General features: G+C 40.2%; 1 protein-coding gene across 5 annotated transcripts in view; it reads right to left on the reverse strand.

Moving 5' to 3' along the window:
- LOC119650617 overlaps positions 1–25,253 on the reverse strand; it is a 74,251-nt gene that overhangs the window by 25,726 nt on the left and 23,272 nt on the right. The window contains exon 2 of one of the 5 annotated variants that reach the window (XM_038053500.1): positions 17,835–17,889. The exons of 1 other annotated variant lie outside the window; for it this stretch is intronic. The gene's annotated coding sequence lies outside the window, so the exon portion shown is untranslated. 3 more of the 5 variants (XM_038053503.1, XM_038053504.1, XM_038053501.1) reach the window with 3 other exon arrangements.

A 25,253-nucleotide genomic window follows, 5' to 3' on the forward strand; every position in this document is an offset into this window, starting at 1 on the left:
CGTACTTCTGATGGTACCAACAAACCGTCGAAGCCGATGAGGGCCCCGGCGTGCGACTGTGATTGCGTTTGAGATCTACCTTCCGAACGAAAAGTACCAACGATCGCGGGGAACTTTGTGGCCGCGTCGGCCAGCATCGTCACCAGCTCCTCAACGTCCGGGGAAACTTCTGCGATCACCGGGCACACGTACACTTGGTGTGCCTTATCGGCCGTGGCGGACAACACCTCCAGCGATCTCGAGTGCGCGCAGGTGCTCTCCGGGAGTCGCTGCAGTCAGAGAGACTTCATCAGCTCTGCGCCAACCTTATCCCAACCCAACTACCTCATTTCATGAAGCAACTGGCTGGGGGTACGGTCGCCTGACATCAGCTCATTCAGCAAGCGATTTAACTTTACTTCTTCTTCACTTACTGAAAGGCGCCGAATTAGCTGCTCCTAATGTATGTTTGAACACTCCTTAAGTACATCCGATGAGGGCGTGGTTGAACCGGGTGGCGTAGTTACGCCCGCCAGTGCAAATTGTGCCTCCAGTTGGCGGAACCACGCAGCCGGATTGCGCCGCCAAAAAGTAGGCACCCTAACCACGACTGCTGCTAGCAGTGGTGTCGCGCGAGGGAATAACCGCGGAAGGCACGACACTATTGCAGCTATTGCAGTGATATAGGCCATAATATAGAGCATGATCTTACCAAATTTGGTGGAAATCGCACTATTACTAACAAAGTTATAATACCTCAAATTTGTTGCTTCTTTGAAAATTGAAGCCTATGAATGTCAATATCACCCGAAAGTGGATATTCTCACATAATATATGGATATATTACGTGCTACGTACTAAGAAATACACAAAACCTTTCGTACCTGAAGCGTCCGGTTTCCCGACTTGTTTAGTTTGCCTTCAATTCGTACTTGTTAGGATGTCAACTTGAACAGGAATTTAGAGTACTTGGCGAACAATGCTGCTGTATACTCATATGAATAACGTCTATCAACGTCGAGGTAGAATTTCCAGCACTTTCCCAGTATCTGTTCCACGATGAAAAACTGATCTATTTTCGAGTGCTCAGTTTAGAAGCTACGCTGGTACTGCTCGATGACGATTTCTGTTTTACTCAGGGATGTTTCAAGGATCACCGAGCTCGATCCAAACATTACAACATCACCTAACACTATCGCCTTACCAAGCATCACCGCATTACCAAGCATCATCACATTACCAAGCATCATCGCATTACAAAAATGATGTTGTAATATATGCTATAGCACCACCAAACATTAGTATAGTTACTAATTAGAATAAATTTCGGCTGCTGTGTGGCTGAGGCGACTATCGAGTGCTGATATCGACTATCAGTTACGAATCTGTTCCTCGTCCGGCTTTGATGTGAAAAGGTGATTTTGATGAAATGCCCAGTAGCTTTTGTCATTACTGGCCTTATGAAGGCTGTGTTCTCCTACTATCCCTCGCTGTAGGCTCAGCGTATCAAGCTACGCTTTCAACTTGAGATGTCATTGTTTAATTATTAGATAGAGCTGCATCCACTGGTTTGGTTTCTCAAACTGCACCCAATGCAGATTCCACGGTAAGTATAAAATGAATCTGTTTTCGAATAGGACTACCGTGGAATTATGCTAACACGGATGGGACTCACATAAAATCCTCTTATAACAGATATAAACACTTGTTGCTCATAGTTTCTGAATAAAAGCTAAGGGGCATAAATAACCAACTTAAACTATTATAGATATTTCCAGCGCTTATTCATCTATTATTTATGTCGTAACATTTTGTAAGATTTAAATTGTTTAGGTTTACATATGGCTTCGTTTGCTAATACTATTAACTCTAATAGCAGAATTGTTGTCCCTTCGAAGCCAATGGCCGACACTTTGAAATTTACCATTGAACTTTACTTTTTACTTTTAAGCGGTGTTCAACCCGCTTAAGTGCAATCACTTGAATGCTATGGGGTTGCGCCTAGGTAGGTCTATTATGGATGCACTTTTAATCGGATATAGAATATCGTGGTGAACTAGTATTTTAATTTCAAATTTGAAGACAATTGGAGGGAAAAATATTCCATATACTTCGTATGCGTATATTGGCAAGAAAAAATCTATTGACATTTGCTGGCCGCTTTGACTAGGAATGCGAATGGGTAATAACGCAATCAAGGATGAAATTTAAATTATGAATGCCCGACACCATGACCAGAAACCGTGAAACATTATAAAACGTAAAACAGTTATAAAATCCATACTTGAACTGATAAAATTTATTCCATAATCACATTAGATGAATCGTTTTCAGCTTGTTGAATTTCAGTGTCAATATGGGGGATGGATATGCAAATAGGGTTGCGAAACTGGCTCAGGTCACAGTTGGTGGGTAAAAATGAGTGCATTCACGTTGCCAACAATGCTATCATGAATTCGCTTCGCTGGCATTGTAGAGGAAGTTGAATTAAAAAAAAACTTTAATAAATTAACTAAAATTTAATTTATTGTATAAATAAATGGATCAAAAGTTACTTAAATTAATTAAATAAACATATCGTTTCATAGCGAAAATCTAATGTAGAAACCATTTAAACAACTCCTCAGATTTTCCAAAAATTTTAGGAAAAATTCCTGAATAAAAGCTTGAAATTATTACTAAGCATTTTACTTTCGGAACATTGAAGATTTTACTATCATGTGTAGATTTTCCGAATAACGTTAAGGAAAAACTCGTGTTGTAAAACAAGGAACCGCTATATCTAAGAAGTATAATAGTTTTCTAAGTAATGGAAATGAAAATGTTGAGGAGGCATTTCGGGTCTTCAAAATTCCATCACTCAATCTTTATGGAAGTCCAATGGTATTTCCCAATTGGTACAAATTCCCGATTAATTAATTTTCTCAATAGTTATTTTCCATTGGGGAGACAACAAAATAGGTTTAGTACCGAAGAAGTGTGTAAAAGGTTCTCTTCCCGACTTAGGTGAAAGCAACTTTTACTATCAAGTGATACCCACCAATCCCAGGGGGGAAAACATAATATCCATCCTATCACCCGTTTGTACAGAATAGGCGACCTTGACATGCTAACTAAATTGATAATTTGTCGCACGCGATAAATTGGAGAATATTTGGCAACGAAAAGAGAAAGAAATGCTAAATATTATTCTTACAGAGTGTGGAATGAGGAAATTATGACTATTGTGGAAAGTTTTTTTATTTAGCGAACATAAACTTAACGTAAAAGCAGGACATGATGGTGAAAAGAGAAATCGTCCTAATTGAAATACGCAGTATCAAGAAGATTCGCGAATTCGAATATGGGACGGAGAATATAGAGTCAAGAACAAATCGAAGTTGCAATTATTAAAGCGAATTATAGGTGGTTTAAATATCATACCGCAGCAAAGAAAGGACGTGTACTTTTTTTTTATTTTATCAAGAGTATTTTTAGTCATGCCAGAACAAGTCAATTTCTAGATTTGACCTTCACAGAGAATCTTTCACCTCCCATATCTTCTAGAAATAATAACAAACAAGTCGGAAACCGAAAGCACAGCTTTTGCGAATTCTTATGAAAAAATCTTTGGGTGAAGTGTGTATTCATTACTGACATTTCATCTCTTAACGTGCAGTTACGATTTTCTTAAGACACGGATTGATTTGGTGACCACAATCAGTGCCCCGCTGTCACAAGCCCAACCGGACCAGGCTTTACAAACTGCAGACTCAGCACTCAAACTGGCAGTTTCAGCAATAAATCGGCTCCCTTAATTTGATGGGCGCAGATCGAATCTCAGGGAGACAAAAGACATTAATCTGGACACGAAGACGTTTTTGGGGCTGCCATCGACAAAGTGCTCCCCTCTGTTCAACACTTCATATGGACCCTGATATAGTGGTTGCAAGGACTTTCGAAAAGCATCCATGCGAACCAAGACGTGTGTGCAGACATCCAGGCACCTGGGGGTGTTAGCTTTCGCTGAAGAATGACGAGGGTGATTTTAATCTCGCCACGGTGTCCCTGAGCAAACGTAAAAGGCATGTGATGAAGAGGGCTGACCTGGTATCGAACACAGGATGGCTGGGGAGTCTTAAAATCTTCCCGTATACTAACTCGGCGGAGCTGGTGGCAAACACTTCACAATGGGCTGTACGGAGGTATTTGAAGCCCAGGAGTTTGCCCAACTCCGACAACAGTGTAAACTCCAAATGCATTTCCTGGTCAATAATGACTTGGAATCAATTCACGACAAAGGGCCTCGGCGCACGATTGTGTGGAATGTCGGCCAGAGGTATTGCTTCAGGCCACCGCGTGAACCTATCGATGATTGTGAGACAATACTTAAATCCATGAGAATCTAGCAAGGGGCCAATAATGTCGATGTAGATCGTGTGAAAACGCTTTGTAGACCGAATGATCCTCCCCCTTTCTGTATGTGCTTGGTGACACTTCTGGCACGCGATGCACTGTCTGACCCAGGAGTTAACATCCTTGTTCATTGATGGCCGGAAATATTTATTAGTGACAAGCCAATACTTGCATGTGAAAAGCGGCCGGAATATATGGACTAGGTCCCTTTTTAAAGGTCTCGAAGACTGTTTCGGAGGTTTAGCCTAAAATGGGAAACTCTCGAAATTTGTATTTGCGGCTGTCCCTGAATCTCTGCGTCAGCCTTCTGAGCCTCGGCGATTGCCGAAAATTTGACCCTAGCAGGGAGCACCTACTGTGATGTCTGAGGCATCGACGAATACGGCGAGGGATGCATCTGTTTGAGGAAATGGCAGAAGTATAGCCTTAGCGAGTCGTCGTTTGGCTAGCTCAAACGCCTGGAGGGCCTCTGTGGATCACGTAATCACGCGTAAGTCTTTACTCTTGGGTCCAGACAAGTAAGCATTGAGGCAAAAACGAAGATAGAAGTTTAACATGCCCAAAGACCTTCGCAGATCCTTGACCGCTTTAGGTTGTGAGAAGTCTATGATGATCTGAACCTTGTCTGGATCCGATTGGATTCCTTCAATTGAAATCATGTGGCTTAAAAACTTCACCTGCTGTTGAAGGAATTTGCACTTTTCAACATTAACCACATTACCGGCCTCAAGAAGACGTAGTGTTCATGTTGGGAAGCGACTGACTAGTGAAGGTGTAAATGTTGTTGTTGATGATAAGAGAGCTTTTGGTTGTTGCCGACGCGCTTGTTGAAGGTGTGGCTGAGCCTGATGAAGATATTACCATTATTGTATGTGGATTTGCTGTTGCGGGGCATCCTTGCTGATAATGACCATCGAAAGACATCGAGATTCTAGCTGTGGCGTAGTTGAGGTGCTGGATGGTGTTGATGTTTTCGACTTTGTACTCGTTCCGCCGGAAGCTTGCACTATTGCTGCTGTTGATGTTTCCTTTCGTTTAGAATTAGATTTTCGCGTTGGTTTATAGAGGAATATCAACAGGTACTAGTTCTTCACCACACTTCGCAAAGCGTTTCAGTTTCTTAGGCATTGGTTGATTACCATGAACCGCTTGTTTATGTCTAATTAAATGTGTTTTGCATTTGAAGTCTGAGTAAAAATATTACATGTATGCGGTCGCTCTTCAGAGGGTAATGGAAGATTTCGCTGAGCTAAATGTTTTGCCGCACAACGTATCATACATACACTTACACGATTGGGCCCACGAGGAACCTTGCCTGCGACGTACACATAACTCCCAGGAAACTCCCACCAGGGAGCCAACCGCAGATAACCGAGAACACATAATCCGGAAATTCTCCAGAGCAACTAACCACGAAACTACACCGAGCTTTTGAGTGTGAAATTATAAAGAGACGCCGCGTTCTAAATAAAAAATTCGCTACCCTAAAAAACCAATCGAGTAAATAATAAAATAAAACCAATCGCAGGTAAATAATAATAATGTCGCGCATATTGATAACTACGTAATAAACAAAAAGAATATTGAACTGAGTGATAACGAAATGAAATTGTTAAATAACGGTCTTGCGTTCGCGGTACCACCAACCAAGGTTGTCGACGAAACCGTGGTTTATATCGAGGCAGGTATAAAATTCTTAGATAACGAAACCAAGGATGAAATTCGTTCGGGTCTAAGTAAAATCATTCGGAATAACGCGCCGTCAAAAATTTGTAACCGCGATTTAAAAACAATACGTGAACTTCGTGATAAATCGTTATACTTTCTCAAGGCGGACAAGGGGAACAACGTCGTCATGGAAAAAGCTTAGTATGACCAGGCTGTTTTTCGAAAATTGGAGAGTGGAAACTTCTTCGAATTGAGGAACAACCCATCAAAGGGGTCGATCGAGCGTTGAAGCAAGCTATTGTGGTATTCCCGAATATTGGGCGACTCCGAATGCCTAGTCCCGCACTTCCAAGAATCAGATGTCAACCTAAGATCCACAAGGAAGGGGATGAGATGCGAGAAATCATGCCGACTCGAACTCACCGACACATAGCCAGTGGTTGATTAGTGAATGCCAGACCCTTGGGATGGCAAATAGTAAGTACTCAGTTGCTAACTCCCATGAATTAATACAGAAACTGCAACGCATTGAGAGGTTGGGTGATGATGAGGTGATGGTGTCGTTCGATGTGAAGGCATTGTTTCCCAACACACCAGTGAAAGAGTCAATTTTCAAACCCGAGAGATGGCTGAACCAGTTTGGATCTGGCCCGGAATGGAGAAGAAAAGTTCGTATCTATGCAAACCTTGCCAGGCTCTGCATGAACGAAAACTATTTTACATTTCGGGACAGATTCTACAAAACTACTTCGGGAGTAGCGATGGGAAACCCTCTCTCGCCGTTACTCACTGAAAGGTTCATGTCATCAATCGAAGAAGAAATTGAATCTAGAGGAATAATGCCTAAAGTATGGTTTAGGTATGTGGACGATGTATTTGCGATTGTTAGAAGAGACGATATAGACATGGTCATCTCCTCTATAAACAAGATTCATCATAAAATCGAGTTTACACTAGAGGTAGAAAAGGATGGGTTTCTACCCTTCCTGGATCTAAATATCGTCAACTCTAACGAGAAGCTTAAGTTCGAGATATACCGTAAGCCTACAGCAACGCAGAGAACGATACCAGTAACTTCACATCACACATTTTCCCAAAAAATGGCTGCCTATAGTTGCATGATTCACCGACTGATCACATACCCTCTTTCAGAACACGGTTTCAATAAGGAACGACAGTATATTATCGACACCGCTATTAAGAATGTATAATCCTCAGATTATTGAGAATTTGATCGGAAGGAAAATCAAGCAACATAATAGGCATGCCTATACAACACTATTTTCGCAGCAGAAGGAGGCAACCAAAAGACGAAGAAGTATCCTACATATTTAACAACATCAGGAATTGGGTAAAAAAGTACCAGCTGGAAGTCGTAGGCTCGAGTCGATCGTCCACCTTGCGGAATTCACTGGGAAGCGTCAAGGATCCTTTGGCAGCGGAGGAAAACATCGGGATTTACCGAATAACGTGCAGTGACTGTAATAAAATATACATAGGACAGACGAAACGCCTGATAACGACTAGATTTAATGAACACATTAAGGAAGCGTAATTTAGGTAATTAGTGTTTTTAGTATAAATAGAACCGTAGAATCGCAATTGTTTTCAGTAGCTTTGTACTGATGAAGGGAGTAAGTTGCTCCCGAAATATATATATACATAATAAAAATAAAATTGTAGTTTGGAGTAAGCTACTGGACTGTCTCTATGTTCTATCCTGGTCATGGTGAGAAATTTGAAAGTCAAAAGAGATCGAAAAACAAGATCATCATCAACGGCGCAACAACCGGTATCCGGCCTAGGCCTGCCTTAATAAGGAACTCCAGACATTCCGGTTTTGCGCCGAGGTCCACCAATTCGATATCCCTAAAAGCTTTCAGGCGTCCTGACCTATGCCATCGCTCCATCTCAGGCAGGGTCTGCCTCGTCTTCTTTTTCTACCATAGATATTTCCCTTATAGACTTTCCGGGTGGGATCATCCTCATCCATACGGATTAAGTGACCCGCCCACCGTAACCTATTAAGTCGGATTTTATCCACAACCGGACGGTCATGGTATCGCTCATAGATTTTGTTGTTATGTAGGCTACGGAATCGTCCATCCTCATGTAGGGGGCCAAAAATTCTTCGGAGGATTCTTCTCTCGAACGCGGTCAAGAGTCCGCAAATTTTTCTTGCTAAGTTTCCGAGGAATACATGAGGACTGGCAAGATCATAGTCTTGTACAGTAAGAGCTTTGATCCTATGGTGAGACGTTTCGAGCGGAACAGTTTTTGTAAGCTGAAATAGGCTCTGTTGGTTGACAACAATCGTGCACGGATTTCATCATGGTAGCTGCTATCGGTTGTGATTTTCGACCCTAGATAGGAGAAATTGTCAACGGTCTCAAAGTTGTATTCTCCTATCCTTATTCTTCCTGTTTGACCAGTGCGGTTTGATGTTGTTGGTTGATTCGTCTTCGGTGCCACCATATATTTTGTCTTGCCTTCATTGATGTACAGCCCAAGATCTTGCGCCGCCTGCTCGATCTGGATGAAGGCAGTTTGTATGTCTCGGGTGGTAGAGGATCGTACCTCTTGCATTTACCTCAGCATCACGGATCACTTTCTCGAGGGCCAGGTTAAAGAGGGCATCCCCTTGTCGTAGACCGTTGTTAATGTCGAATGGTCTTGAGAGTGATCCTGCTGCTTTTATCTGGCCTCGCATATTGGTCAGGGTCAGCCTAGTCAGTCTTATTAATTTCGTCGGGATACCGAATTCTCTCATGGCCGTGTACAGTTTTATCCTGGCTATGCTATCATAGGCGGCTTTAAAGTCGATGAACAGATGATAAGTCGCGAGGAGCCGATGGAATTACAGCCGAATTCGTTAAATATGGAGGCGACCAGTTACACCAAGTGATTCATCAACTTGTGCTCAAGGTATGGGACAGCGAATCAATGCCTGACGATTACCGCATTATCTGTCTCATACATAAAAAGGGAGATATCATACAGTGCAGCAATTATAGAGATATCATGTTGCTGAGTACCATCTATAAGATATTCTCCACTATCTTGCTAGGCCGGATAGCCCCATACGCCCATCATTGGCCCATACCAAAGAGGCTTCACTCCAGGCAAATCAGCGACAGATCAGATTCTCTTTGCGGCAAGCGATGGAAAAACTATTGGAATATGGACAATAGTTGCACCATCTGTTCATCAAAAACAAGACCACGATAAAGAGTAAAACGTATTGGTCCTTACTCAAAAGATCCAAGAATGATTGGACGATTTAATGAACAAAATAATAACTTCGTATCTTACCAGTGGAATACTGTATTCAATGAAGAGTTTCTGGTAGTACGGGTGCGGCAGTATAGGAATAATAACTACGCTGATTTGCCGATGGAATTATTAGCTGAAAGTCACTATGTTGATTTCAATGCAATGAAATCGTAGGCAAACAATTTTGTCTAGTAGATAAATACTAGTATTTTATGAGCCAATCGCTCCACTGATTGTAGCTTGAAAATTTAATTGCTTTCAATTATGTAGCTTTTAAGTGAAAGTCATTTGAAATATAATCCTTCTCTAATAATAATGATTGAATTTTACGCAGAATCAACCACTTTGTCTCAGCTGATTCATTTCAAACCCTTGAAAAACTGGACATTCGCCCCATTTCACGTCTGATGAAAACACAATGATAAGCTTACTTGCAAATAGCTTTTATCTTGAAATAACTGCACCCCAAATCACATACCATAAATAGTTTAAAAATAATGCAATCAATACACACACCTGACCTTGTACTTTTCAGACAGGTGAAGATAGTGACTCCATTCCAAGCAATTCGTAAGCCTTATTCACTGGCATCCCTTCATTAAATTTCACATCACAAAAAGGCCTCACTGTCAACTGTTGTATGACCGTAAAGTCAAGTTCATGAACAATTTTTAGTTTCCGAAATAAACAGCATTCAATAACGAACAATTACACGTAACAAGAAACAAAGTGAGACTGAGCAATGGCTCGTATTGAAGTGAACATTGAAAGGAGTTCCAGATACCTTTGTTTTAATCGCGTCGACCCTTGCAAAAAAAAAACACTATGGAGACTTTGTGGAACCCATGCTGAACACAAGGTATGAACGTAAAATTAAATTCTAAGTTTTCCGAAACACTTAAGTTGCACACTAAACTTTTTCATCCTTCTCACTGGCTACTTTTGCTTATACCATACATGAAACCTCCGACGTGGAAGTTCAGCAAAAAGATGCAAATTCGAAAGCTTTTGAAGTGTAATAATTTGAATTAATTCAAGTACAATAAATTCATACTACGTTTTAGACGCGATACTAAATCAAAACGTATTCAGCCGTTTTTCATACGTTATAGTCGTTATAGTCTAATAGCCGGGACGAAACTAGTGAACTGAAATGCGGTTTCCAACGTGACTTGTTTCCCATTATAATTGAGAGATATAAGTGCGCACATAATGGGGAAAGAGAGTCTACATATGTGATGGCGCTTTACAAATATTTTCTAAAACGATTAGTTATACGCATACAGAGTAGGAAACCATGCGGGTTTCTTACTGATAAGGAATGAGCTTGGATCTCAGTTTCGATTTTCGCTTTTGTTAACCCAACAGAGGTGATTTGCGTAGATTGCAGATAATTATGGACTCGTTTGTTGTTTCTAGTAAACAAAATAACAATGGTTGGGAAAAAAATAAGGCCTAATTTGGCAACTTTTTACTATACTAACAAATGATTCCCCCTGTGCATCGAGTTTCAACAACAGGATAGGAGGATTATCCATCTCCAGGGAGGGAACTCTTTCCATGATGTTAAAGATGTTTTGTAGATCATGACATGTGCTATTATATTTATATCAACAGATCTTTTTGAATTTTTTATTAAAAATTAAACAAGTATCTTTGAAATAATATAAACTTGAAGGCCAAATAAAGTTATAAATCGAAATCATTTATCTGAAAGTTGTTCAATTTGGCCTTGGTACCATTCTTTGTTTCTCCACGCAAAAACTCGAGGCATCCATTTTCAACATCGGTTAATCTATTGAGTTACTTTCGAGCAGGAAGTGCGCCATTGATCGAAAAAAGATAATGGGAGATTATGGATTTAGGGGAAAATATTTGCCTCAGTTTGGTAGATGGTATGCAGTTCTGTGCCGAAGAATTCGCTTTCCGTTGACCAGAAAGGAATATTTGTGATCCAGTTGAACGCAATATAGGTCGAGGTTGACGGTCCGGCCAATAATGTCCCTGAATTTTCATCAACCAAATAACAAAGCCTTCTTGGAAAAGCGGTCATACAATTTGTCCGTGTTGAAGTCATCGACTTTGTTTGTTATGGCTGTCGAAGTAAACTTACTTCTCATCATAAGTAACATTCAGTAACATTTTTGGCAAATTTTCACAAGTTAGCTGCCCTGATTTTCTGATAATCCGTGAGAAATTTCTGAATGGCATTTGTTGATCCTGTCAGACTGAAATTCATGGCTTTGTTGGTGTTTATATTCGGTCTAATTTATTTCTTTACTGTCTACTCGCCTCTCTTTTCAAATCCAGAGCCACTTGGTCAATGTCCTTGATCCAGTGAGAGAACAGACAGATGTCATTAGCGTAGCCGAGGTGTTTGAGGAAAGATGTCACGTCCATTGAATTCCTCCACGTCCTTCTGACAAGGCAGCATGGAGAACGTCACCGATATGAGATGCGGACTCAGCTTTGGACTTCAATATCCACCGAGATTTAACTTCGGTGCAAAACATGACAGTTTGCAGCATCATACAATATTGGGCAAAAAAATCCGATCAGTTAAGTGCAGCCTATTGAATCTCGCATAAGTTCGTTATTTTAATTTGAATTCACAAGAAGTTAGTTGCTTAGTTAGATTGTAGTTTCTTGCAATGGCAAGTTTTTGAAATGCGTTAATTAAAAAAAATGAGAAAACACATAAAATGAGTGATATTGACAAATTAGAAATAATTGCTGTATTTCATAAAAAATATAGCACACGACAAATAGCGGTCGTTGTAGGCCGTACTCACTCCTCTGTAGCTGACTTTCTAAAAAAATTCTGGGCCATTGGGTCTACTACCCGAAAACAGGGTTCTGGAAGGCCGAGAAAGACTACATCAGCCGAGGAATCCCAATTTAATATTTTTGGATCGCATGGGATCCACCACGTATGGAGAAGTTCAGATGAACGATTCAGTGAGGAGTGTATCCAAAGCACCGTATGCCAACCGGTGAACACGATGATCTGGGTTTACTTTTCGTTTTAAAATGTGAAAGGATTTTCATTAATTGATTGGAGAATTAATGCTGCAGCCTATAAACGAATCTGGGAGGAGCATCTGATACCTTGCATTGAAGAGCAATATCAGTATTCAAGTGAAGTCATCTTTCAGGACGATTCTGCACCCTGTCACAGGTCCCCGATTGTAAGTAAGTAATATAAGAAATATTGAGGGTTTTTCAATTATTTGACCTTTTTTGCTCCTCCACGGTGCGCAACTTTCTGGCCGAAAACTTAGTAAAGCAGCTGACTTGGCCCGGGAACAGCCCGGATTCAAACCCCATAGAAAACTTGTGGGCGCTAATGAAGAAAAACGTAGCTGAACAGAAGCCGAAAAGAAAACATGAGCTGGATTTAATCCTCTTAAGGACGTGGAATAGCGAAATTGACCTGCAGACTCTGCAGAATCTTTTTTCATCAATGCTAACGAGGATTAGAGCCATAATAAAGGCAAAAGGAGGTACAACGAAATACTAATTAAGCATTTATGAACTTATTGTTTAGTTATTAAGTAAACAAAAAAAATATTGTTATACGACGAGTTTTGTGACTGATAGACTAATTTTAACTAAAAATCCCTCCTAAAAAATTTTACATAGATTTTTTTTCCAAAAACTATTTTTAGTGCAAAATATCAAACCAAAAAAAAACCCTTTTTTGATCAGTTCGATATTTTTTCTCAAAAATCAGTTTTTTTGCAAAGTACTGTATGTCGCTCTGATAATAGCTATTAGTTTCTCCGGAAAGTCCCTCCTGCGTAGATACTGTTCACGTTATCGAAAGCTATCTCGAAATCCCGTAGTGTGTTGACGTGGTTAATGCATTTGGATCCCGAGCGAAAATCAGCCTGTTCTCTGTCGACCAAGTTTGTTTTTCTTTAATTCGTTCAGGATTATTTGAGCGATTATCTTCGCAACGACCGGGAGCATGCAGATACCCCTTTAATTGCCACACTCAAAGCGAGTTTCCTTCTTTGGGATTTTGATGATCATCCCCTTCTTCCACACTCTGGGAAAGGTTTCGGATTCCCAAGATTTACGTACGAGCGGAAGCAGCAAATCCGCAGTAACTGTAGCTGCAGCGATAAATTACTCTGCGAGGAGACCGTCAAACCAGCGGCTTTATTCCGTTTGACTGCATCGATGTCCGAAATGATTTGCTTGGAGGAACAGTCCGTATCCGAATGTTACGGTGCCATTTTATCTACCAGAGAAGAAAACTCACCACATGTGACACGGTTACGAACAATGGTAGACTGTTCTTTCCACCTCTTCAGTTGTCATCGTGGATGAGAAGTCGACACATTACAATTTCTCTGGATTTCGCTCAATATCAGAATTCGAGTGCGTCACGCCTGCCATCATCCACAGCGGCCAACAGAGCCTTCAACCTCTTTCGTTCATCGATCCGCTTCCATGATTCTGCAATCAGTCAGATTTTATGACGCCCTTTCGGGACGTGGCCGAGGATATGTGTAGCACTCGAGAAAAGAGCATTTTTATGGTAGCAAAATGCTCTCAGGCGGATTACTCAGTATATCTGCCGTTTGATCAGCAAGATAGCTCTCCCACTGTCGAGCGGCGGCTGGGTCATACAAGCGGTCGATGTTGAACTTAGAGAGTGCAGCTTCCCAACCCCGCAAGGAGTGGCAAACGCAACATGCAAGTGAACGTAATGGATTATCAGATGGTGATCCTTTTCGAGGCCGATGTCATCGCCTCTCTTGTTACGTTGACCGATTTGATTGCTCATATGGACAGTCGGATAGTTGAAACCCAATTGATCTTCCGATAGGCTCTGTGCTCAAACAATGTGCCATCAATGACGAGGCGGCGGAAATTGCAAAGATCCACGAACCTCCCACCATTACCGTTGCGGTCGCCAAGACTGTGTTTCGCCATCACATGTCGGAGCAAGGTGTTGTCAGATCCCACCTTGGCATTCAGATCACCCATCACGATCACAATGTCACCTTTAGGAAGCCTCCCCTAAACTCCATTTAATTGCTCGTAGAAAGCATCCTTTTCCACTATATCGGAAGTCTCCGTTGGTGGATAGCGTTGCACAATCGTGATGGTACTTAATCTGGACCGAAATCTTACAGTTAGAAGTCTGTCGAAAACCAGCCACCAGGTCAAGAGAACGCGCCTTGCGGTAGCCGTCAGAAGCAACCCGGCACAACATTCCCGCTGCTACCACTTGGCTTTCCAGAGTACAAAAGCACATTGTCGCAATTGGGAGACGAGTATGCTCCAGAGTCTCATCATTCCACTCACATTTCGCTTAGGCCTAAAATACCATGCTTATATCGCTGGAATTTCCGCTGCCTACAATTTGCTGATTATTATTGTTCTGGTGTCCACGCTTTTGTGGATTGGACGCTGTGAATTTCCATAGGATGATTAAGGATTTCTAAAGTGGTTAGAGCACAAGGCTATCATACGGAAGGTCGCGGTTCAAATCTCACTGGTGGCAGTGGGATTTGTATCGTAATTTGACGTCGGATACCAGTCGACTCAGCTGTGAATGAGTACCTGAGTGAAATCAGGGTAATAATCTCGGGCGAGCGCAATGCTGACCACATTGCCTCCTACATTGTACTGTAGTGTACCGTTAAGGTCTTGAATGAAGTGCTCTAACACATTTCAAGGCCCTGATCCAATTGGGTTGTTGCGCCAACGATTATTATTATTAACAAAGTAATATACCCGGTGGCATTTACTAACAGCCTATGTTAGTTGGATTGCAGGGGAGAACAGTCTAAGAGCGACGGAAGAGAAGCAAAGTGGTCAAATTGAGTGAGGAATTTCAGGCGAAGAAAATAAGAAAAGATCATCGAGCGAAGTGATAAATAACGGAAGAAGTTAAGTGAATCGAGTTAATAAGAGAAAATAAGAAAAGATCATCGAGCGAAGTGATAAATAACGGAAGAAGTTAAGTGAATCGAGTTTGGTTAGAAGTATCCTGTGATCGATTGAGCCACATGCTTTAAAAGAATTGTGAATGTGACGTGCACTTTTTGGCGTAAATTGAAAAATTTAGTAACAAATTTGGTAAAGTTGAGTAAGTATGAGGCAATAGACCATCGCTACCGGATGCATGTAGTGTGTAATCTGTGTGTAATCTTTGCAAGGATCTTTTGTCTAGGGTCGAAAATCACAACCGATAACAGTTACGACAATGAAATCCGCGCGCGATTGTTGGCAATCAACAGAGCTTATTTCATCTTACAAAAACTGTTCCGCTCGAAACGTCTCACCATAGGGTCAAAGCTCTTACTGTACAAGACTATGATCTTGCCAGTCCTCATATATTCCTCGGAGACATGGGTTCTTAGCAAGAAAAATTGCGAACTCTTGGCCGCGTTCGAGAGAAGAACCCTCCGAAGAATTTTTGGCCCCCTACATGAGGATGGACTATTCCGTAGCCTACATAACGACAAAATCTATGGGCGATACCATGACCGCCCGGTTGTGGATAAAATCCGACTCAATAGGTTAATCCGTATGGATGAGGATGATCCAGCCCGGAAAGTCTATAAGGGCAATATCTATGGTAGAAAAAGAAGACGAAGCAGACCCTGCCTAAGATGGAGCGATGGCGTAGGCCAGGACGCCAGACAGCTTTTAGGGATATCGAATTGGTGGACCTCGGCGCAAAACCGGGATGTTTGGATTTCCTTATTAAGGCAGGCCTAGACCGGATACCGGTTGTTGCGCCGTTGATGATGATGATGATAATGCTTCGATAAAATAATTCCTTTCTTCCTCCCTTCGTTCCCTTCGTCTAAAAAACACACTCAAATTTATTCCATGCCGAATAGTAAACGTTTTTCTTCAGTCAATTTTGTGCTCCTTTAGAACATTCCATAACAATCAACCTTGGTTAAAAACTACTCTGGCTTACCCCAGAGGCTAAATCTATTGTTTGTAGTGGTACAATATTAAAAAGCGGAAATGATTGCCATGAAAACCAATAAATAAAGCCATATTCGAATGCATAGGTTCGTTAGTTTGAAATCACTGAGTAGCCTAACGATAAAATTTGTCTGCCTACATATGCATGGGGTACAAAGTTCTGACGATTCGGTGACATACTTTATAGTCTATTGTTCAGACAAATATAAAGCAGAAATGTCTAGCATGGATTCAATGTGTTTACAATTGGCTAATCAGCTTGTTGATAGGTGCACGCTGACAGTATATGTGTAGTAGTAGTAGTTTGGAGCTATGTATGCTTAGTGAATTATATAATTATTTAATTCCTTAGATAAGTAAATATTTTGAATGGGTCATCTGTCCATGTTCGCATCTTTCAAAGTAATCTGACGAAAAAGACAGGAACCTGACCCTTGACTGATTAAAAAGTTCAGGCTTTCGAAGGTTTTAGAATATATAAAATCTATGTTTTTTCTAAAGTCAAACGCTTTCAATTCGTTCCGTACATACACGGGCAATTATCATCAATTTGAAAATGAGCATATACAAATCTTCCATGACAAGAACATCAAATTCAACTAGGAATATTTTCATTTTTTCTACAAAATATTCACAGTTTGTGAAAAAGTGTTGCTAAGATATCTTGTATGCTGTATTCGCCAACATCTGTATCTATTTTCATGATGGAAGAGAATTGTTGATATGATGTCACTGAACTGCGTAAGTGCCTTCATGATTTTCTTTTTGACACGTGACAGGGAAGACATATTTTTCTAGTTAATGTGAATTTTTAAATAAAATCATAAGCCTATGTGTAAACAATCTTTAGTCATAGATTTTTTATTATTAGAAAATATATTATAGTTTAAAAGATGATTTTATGCAGACATTTGGAAGATTGGAGGAATACTACTAGCTAAAGTATGGCAGTGGAAATTAACAGACTATAACTATGGTTACCGCGCTAAATTATATATCTCCATGAATATTGGAATGAACTCTGAGGCAACTTTGTATATTTGAAATTGCCATGTTTTATATTTATGAATAAAGAAAAGGTAACGCATGAAGGTTAGTTTACTGTTATATAAACTTGAACGCAGCAAAACCAATTTAGTTTTGTCACTAATTATAAACAATTTCAGTTTGCAAACAACTTTTAATAATATTAATAAAGCGAAAAATAAGGCATATATCTTGTTTTATAATAGTTAACGACCTTAGAAATGTTTAAACTCTGCTTTATAATTAGTTTAATTATACAAGATTCCTTCTAGTCTGGCGAATTATTGTCGCCACTATCTGTTAATACTTTCTCCTAAAAACCAGTCACATGAGGAACCATCCAAACAAAAGGAATAACTTTTGTCGTCTTCCTCATCACTTGGATAACATCTTTTTTACATTCTTCCTGACTCATGTCAAAATATTATGTAACCTTGAAACCGAGCACTGAACTACTTAACAATTTAAAAGACAACGCGACATTAGATTTTAAAATTAATTCAAGACTTATGCTGAACATATTGTTTACTCACTTGAGAATGTATTCAGTATATTGGCACCAAATACATATGCGTTTGCTTGTAGACACTGAAATGAAAATTTTCATTAACAACAGCTGGATTTTATTTGAATATTTGATAGCAAAACTTATAAATATTTCATGCCATCAAATTGATATGCACAGCTTTTTGTATTTAAATTGGCAGCTCGTGTTGCGTGCATATATCCATTGTAATGATACTTGATAGAACTATGAAGTGATAATATACTTTGAAATGTAATAATTGATGATGTAGTTGTCAACGAAAATCATTAACTTAAATCCAGAGAAATGTTAGTGGTTAAACAAAGTAATTAAAATTGAGAACAATATCCCAGTGTGTTCGTGCAGACAAGAATTTGTCTTGATCAGAGTAAAAAACGTTGATTCTGTAATTTAAGTTCGCAAATGTTTTAATAACTTTCCATTGGATGACTTGGTAAAATGATTCATTCCTTGGTTATAGCTAATTAGTAAAATGTACATTTTTTTGTCCCGGCCACAGTTAGGATACGATCTCCTCCCTCGACGATTACCTACCTTGTCGGGGTGAGGGAGCTCAGCAAGGAAGATCCTCCAGGAAAAGGAAGGTGATACCTGAAGCCAAGCGGTAATCAAAACTCTGGGTACCAGACAACCCCTTGCCGAGATCGACTTACTTTCCCCGATAAAACTGAGGCCATGGCAGTCAATTATGAGAAAATAAAAAAACAAAAATCTTTTAAAAAAATATAATTAAACCTCGATCGTGACGATCCAATCCCGAGTGAAGGGGCAACTCTAAGCTCATCGATGGAGAAGTAGACTAGTCTAGACTCAGATTCTCCACTTACTCAGGTGGGAACCAATCTAATTGCGACCCAGTCCTCAACGGACGAGCCGAATTAGACCCCTTCTGACCCCAGGTTCCAAGGTTGAAGAGAAAAGATCATTCGGCGCTCCCTCAACGATGTACAGGAGGGTGCGCGACTAACCCTGAAAAGGATTTCTGAGCTGCCATCGTTAAAGAAAGGCTTGCTTTGGCTCAAAGAAGAAGAGCGAAACGGTGCTGGGTTCTGGAACAACTTGGTGTGCAGAATAACTTCAACACTTCCACCTGGATGCTGCTAGGCAGCAAAACAGGAGAGAGAGCCGATAGGCCGAGAACTTTTCTCACTATCGGCGTTCCCAAACCCAATGTTAAGAAGGTTCGAGAAAAATCGTGCTGCCGGCTCTACTACGGGCTGGGGGCTGTCACGTTACAAGTGCCGGCTCCTAAAACCATTGAAGGGGACGTGCAACCTTCGGCATCTTCATCTGAAGCGTAGATAAGGTGCCATATTTCCCAATAGAAATTGCAGCATTGTAAAGTGGCGACTGCACTTATCAGTCGTCGGATCAATAGCTGCAAGACATTTATATACCACATACAAGAACCGTGGGTTGTTGGTGGGGTAGTCAGGAGCCTAAACTTTTAACATGCTGACCTGTTGTATGCCAATGGATGTGATCGACCCCGCTCCTACATGGTAGTCTTAAAAAGACTTCTAGGCTAATTTGGTTAACAATCTATGTGATGGCGGGGAAGTTCCAACATCAATTCAAGAGGATCGAGACTACTGTAGTATCTAGTAGGAAACGATTTGCAGATCCTTAATTTGGGTAATGAACCCACTTTTCTCAACGTGGCCAGGCGAGCGGTCATCGACATTACGGTGGCATACCGTGACATCGCGGCTCTGGTGGTAGAATATCAAACGATATCATACTCTCGGGTCACAGAGGGATTGATTTCATAATGGGCATGCACCCACCTTCATCCACTCCATTTCAGAATCCGCGGAAGACAGATTGGGCGACATATAAAATAGAATTAAGCGTCTCAGTTAGGATCCCTGGGAAGCGCATCAAAGCCATTGCTGGAATTGAGAAGACAACCCAGATGATCACAACTATCATGAAAGTTTTCGAAGAAAGCTGTCCATTCAAGATGCCAAAGAAGGATAAAACACCATGGTGGAACTCGGATTTGGCAAAACAGAGGAGAACGACAAGGATGCTCCTCAATCGTCAATCCAGCTGGCACAAACTGTCAAGTATTTAGGAGTACATTTCGACTCCAAGTTAACGTGGAAGCACCATATAGGCAACTAAATGATAGAAGGAGGAAATCAGGAGGGTAAAAAGAAACTTCTGGGATAGGTTATGGGAAGAAATGTCGAACCAGGCCGACACCAAACAGTTCTGGCTAAAGCTTTGAGAAAGAGTCCAGACAACTTACCTTATGGGGTAAAAACAGGAAATACAAATTTCTCACAGAAATAGAAAGTAATTATAGCAAAAGATCTATACCCCTAGATACAACACCTTATGCCTGTTATTACCGTGTGGACTTCAACACGGATGATCTGAACAAAGTTCTTGTTAAGCACACGAGACAGTTCACTTCAGGGAATGATAAGATATTTTACTCTTATATAAGCTGGTTGAATGAAGAAACTAAATTATACCTTCTGAGCGCGATTAATGGGACTTGGAGGGCTCTCCAACTACCACAAGAATAGAGGACAATCAAGATTGATCTGAACAATACCATGAACTTCACACCTATCTCCCTAATAAATACTTTCGCCAAAATTCTTAAAGGTATAGTCAATGAAAGATTTTCCTTCTTCCTAGAAACAGAAAAACGTGCTTGCGGGGCATTGCTATGGGCATAGAAAAGAGAAGTCGATCAAGACGTGCTTAAACGACCTGTTGTTGAAAATTTCTGTAGCCAAGAGCAACGGTACGAAAGAGTGGACGTACTTTTTCTTGCCGAAACTATGAGAGGAAAAATATGCCATCTGACATATACTCTTGGACCCTGCGCTTTTCGGAATACAGGGAACTGAAGCTGGATGAGTGGTCGTGCTCGGTAAACAGTGGCCTACCACAAAGAAGTGCTTTAAGCCCGGTATTTTTCAATCTGTACACAACCTCGCTTCATTTCAAACTTAATGCCTCAACTGACATCTACCATCTACCATACCATGCAGATGACCTTATCATCCTTGCTGGACCAGTGTGTGAAATTTAGATTTCCGCCCTGTACTTCATATCGATTCTGAGAAGACTTTCGACAGCGGGAACAAGTAATGTATCTCGAATATTCTATGCAGGAGGGACATTCGAGAAAAATTAATAGCTACTATTAGAGCGACATATGATGACGTAAATGTCACGTGCTTCGTTGAGGTAGGATCTATGAGGAAATTTAAGTCGAAAGCAAAGTTCGCCCGAATTGCATCTTCTCGCCGATATTGTTTCTTCTCGTTATCGGAGACATTTTCCATGATACTCTTTCCAGGGAATATAGAGAGCTTCAATAGATCATGACATCTTTCCTCAAATACCTCCACTAAGCTGATGACATCTACTTGTTTCCTCACGAAGTCATACCCTGAACACCAAGAAAATTGTCATCATTGCACTCTTCGTATGTTCTGACAGCCACTGTTATTACAAAGTTCCAAGCCTTCGTCGGCACTTGTCTGCGTCGGTTTCTGGGGGTACTCTTGCCTGTCGCAATTTCGAATAAAGATTTTCGCCGGTGTATTGATCAGAAACCCCTAGATGTGCTAATCAAAAGGCGGAACTGACAGTGGATAGGTCATGTATTAAAAAAGGTTGTGAATTCCATTACTGGCTGCCATGAAATTAACTACCCTAGGAGTGGGTCACCCCGGAAACATATGCCGCGAACACTGCAGAAGTAATGCTAGCTTTTCGGGAAGTCCAGGAGAGATTTGAAATAAATTTCAACAACCTAACAACGTTGACGTGTAGGCGAGTCATATCCCACTTAGGGGTGAATATCTACCCGTTTCCTGATTCTACATTACTACTAAAAACTTTCAGCCGGTTTAGGTCAATGACTGATGAAAACAGCTTTTTAGAAGATGTGTTACGAATTCGACGGATAAATAAACCTGAATCTAACATTATTAGTATTGAGAGAACACGGTTTAATGCAAGATCATCAGTTTTTATATTTATAACCTTTCGGTGTAAATACGCTTTTGTTGTTATGATATTTCATTAAAATTTAATTCACTCAGTCTCTTCATATTATACACATCAACATTTTTTGCTGCTATAAATTCCGATATATAATGAGTTTCTTTCTTCATTATATGATATATGAATACGTGCTTCAATCAGTACAATAAATATTGAATAAAATAATTATTCAATACTATTGATAAGGCTTGTTGACAGGGACAATTTTCGTTTCCCTTATTGAATTTCTTCAGAGTGACAACCAGCAATTATCATGTGAGTGCTAACCACATTTGTTGCTAATATTTGATGAGTTTGTTACATGTATTCCACATATCAAGAAAATCATTTTGATTTTTAGTTTTTCATTGTGTGGTCTCGTTTTATTTGCACGAGATAATAAGCCCGTTTTCAAATAAATGATATTTTAATCAACAAGGCAATTTATCCATGTCTGGACATTTATTATATATTAATTTACTATGTCTCGATATTTATTATAAAAAAAATGTTGCGCTCTGGAATGAAAATTGTTTATTTAAGGGGGTCATCCCGTGTGAAGGCCGTTTTTTCTGGATAAAGTTACAAATACGAATTTTTCACAATACATTTATTAATATCTTGAGCATACGTAGTAATTTTTCCAGTTCAGTAGCATAGTTCATTATTGAAGTACAGAGCAACTTATACACCCATTTCCACAAAAAGACATTTTCCTGTTGCCACGCTAGATGGAGCTGTGCTCACCTTAAAAGGAAAAAAACGGCATTTTAAAGGGCGGACTTAACCGCGGTTCGCAAACTAAGATTAATCAAAAATATTGAAAGGTCAATTTTCGGTTCCTTGTTAAGCTTTTTTTTTGTAAATTTTGGTGTTTTTTTCACGAATTCCTTAATGCAAAAAAAAACAGTCCAATGGATCGCTACTACCCTAGTTTGTGAACTGTAGAAATATGTTTTGAATAAGTCGTGAACATTTCAAAGAATTTCGTTGGATAAATTTTCAACATGCAGTTTCGAGAAAAACGCATTTAAAATTATAAATATCTTAAAGCACAACTACTTGAGAAAATTTTCCCTAATATTCATAGAAATCTCGGTAAAATATGTGCAAGTGCCATTATAGATGGTGCATATATAATAAATAGACGTTTTATAATGACAATGCGATTGCTTGGTTTGGGGTTAGGGGGTTGTACCAAATTTTGTGGGTTAATGGTTATGTCATCGTTTTTAGAAAAAGAAAACGTACGATATCATTGTGAAACATATTTTGGCCATCGTAAAAGAAGTGTTTGTTCGATTCAGTAAATGCGTGACGAGATTGAACTAAATCAGGTGTAGAATAAAAATCATTTGACTGTATCTAGCGATGGTACTTGGAAGAAACGTGGATTAACTCCTTGTACGGGGCTGCTTCCTTGGCAGGTTATTACACTGCAGAAATTGTTGACATTGTCGAGAAGAGTGTGTTCTGTAAATTATGCCAAGCATGGGAGAAAATGAAGGATACTGCCGAATGGAAGGGAAGGGAATGGACCTGATTGCACATTTAATCAGCCGCCAAGATGGAGGTAGTTTCTATAATATTATAGAAATGTTCGAACGTTCCGAAATGTTGCACGGAGTGAGGTACGCAAATTACGTTGGAGACGGCAAATCCAAAACTTTTTCCTCCATCAACAATGCAGCGCCATACAAGGATCTTGTTGTGCAGAAGGAGTGTATCGGACATGTGCAGAAACAAATAGGTACACGACTGAGAAATCTTAAAAAAAATAATAAAGGTCTTGGTGATAGAGGACAATTGTTTGGCAAAATGATAGACAAGTTGGCCGTTTACTATGGATAAGCGATTCTCCGTAATTGAGATTCAGTGCAGCCCCCCCCCCACTACAGCTCAACTGACACAAGAAATGTCCCTCTGGTGATGAGCCATGGTACGAGTGGCGTGGAACACCAACTCCAATGAAGACTTATTAAGTTTAACCACCACGTGCTTGTAGCGCTGCCATGAATTCCCACAGCCGAACCGCTTCACAAGCTGAGCGTGAGTCGATTATACATGGCGATAAATAAAACGCTTGTCTTTTTAAGGTTTTGTTTGTAAAACAAACCCTTATTAAAATCAGTTTACTGTCTGTCTGTCCGTCACACGCATTTTTCTCGGAGACGGTCACAGCGATTGACACTAAATTTGGTAGAAAGGTGGGAACTGTGAACGCTCACGCATATAGTGAGCTACATCCTTTTACGATGAATTTAAGGGGGGTCCCCATACATGCAAAAGGGGAGTGTAAATTTTTTTTCATCAAATATAGTCATGTGGGGTATCAAATTAAAGGTCTCGATTAGTACTTTTCGAAGCCGGTCTTAGTTTTGACTTTTGTTGAAAAGGTGGGGAGTGCAGGGGGTTGAAAGTGGTCATTTTTTTAACGAACCCATTCTCAGGAACTACCCAACCGAAAAATCTGGAAAAAATCAGGAGGCTGCCACTATATGGTGCCTAGGCTCCGAAATACCCTCCATATCGATACCTGTTCAAATAAAGTTAATAATAGTATATTACTATAATTTTTTGTAATTGACAGGAAAACCCCCCTTAAGTTCACCCTAGAATCACAAAATTTTGCAGCAATGTAGGCTACAGTATAGATCATGATCCTGCCAAATTTGGTGAAAATCGCAATATTACTAACACAGTTATACTAGGTCAAATCTGTCGCTCCTCTGCAAATTCAAGACTATGAATGTCAATATCACTTGAAAGTGGCTATTTTCACATAATATATGCATATTTTACGTGCTACATGCTAATGGGACAAATGTACACCCAAATCTCTTTATAAACGAAATACACAAAACCTTTCATACCTGAAGCGTCTAGCTTCCGGTTTCCCGACTTGTTTTAATATAATTCTGTTCTAATAAATTTTTTTGATAAATAATCGTCGTTATTTCCAAAAGTGAGAACAATAATGAATTACAATTACGGTATAGTGACAGAGAGCTCTTGCCGTGCTTCCCAACAAGAAATTGAAGAAGGCAAGCCGCATTCCTGGATTCGTCCACTAATCCAAACTCCTGTCCGATAATTGATCAGGAAACTGACCCCGAAACATTTTCCGGGAGGTGCAGTGTCAGTAAAAATTGCAGCTTACACATCAGCTTGCATTTTTAACGAGGATGAAAGATCGGTATTGAAGATTTTCGAGGCAATGGTTGTGTCCAGCAGCAGCAACTCTCATAATTATGTCGCGCAACAGGATGAGGTGCGAGTTTCGACGGCTAAGTTGCGGGCCTAAAATGCAACAAGCGAGGGACGATTAGCCAGCAGACGACAACAAATCGATACTTTGGGGGCTGCATCGAGTGCAGATGACACGCTATAT

The sequence above is a fragment of the Hermetia illucens genome, chromosome 3 (genome assembly GCF_905115235.1).
Source record: "Hermetia illucens chromosome 3, iHerIll2.2.curated.20191125, whole genome shotgun sequence".
NCBI classification, from domain to species: Eukaryota; Metazoa; Arthropoda; class Insecta; order Diptera; family Stratiomyidae; genus Hermetia; species Hermetia illucens.